Raw genomic sequence first — 496 nt, forward strand, 5'->3', positions numbered from 1 at the left:
GAGAGAGGGAACACAAGCAGGGGGAGTGGGAGAGGAAGAAGCAGGCTCCCAGTGGAGGAGTCTGATGCAGGGCTCGATTCCATAACACCAGGATCATGCCCTGAGCCGAAGGCAGACGCTTAACAACTGAGCCACACAGGCGCCCCTGAAAACCACTATTCTAACTGGAATATTCCCCCAGATACCTGCATAGTTAGCAAATCCTTCAAGAATTTGCTCAAAATGTTACTTTTTCATACTCAGACTGCCCTATTTAAAACTTCAGTATTGGGTACTCCTCACGAGTTTAAGCCCCATGTTGGACATGGAGCCTACTTAAACAACAACAACACACCCTTCGGTTCCACTTAATTCTTCATCCCCCCACTCTCTTTTAAAATGTTTCATCCACATACATTAACATTGTCTAATGTACTATATAATTTATAATTGCTGTTGGCTCTCTCCTTGTTAGAACTTAAGTTCCATGACAGCAGGTGTTGTTTTGTTCATGGCC

The sequence above is a fragment of the Ailuropoda melanoleuca genome, chromosome 7, assembly GCF_002007445.2.
Source record: "Ailuropoda melanoleuca isolate Jingjing chromosome 7, ASM200744v2, whole genome shotgun sequence".
In the NCBI taxonomy this organism is placed as follows: Eukaryota; Metazoa; Chordata; class Mammalia; order Carnivora; family Ursidae; genus Ailuropoda; species Ailuropoda melanoleuca.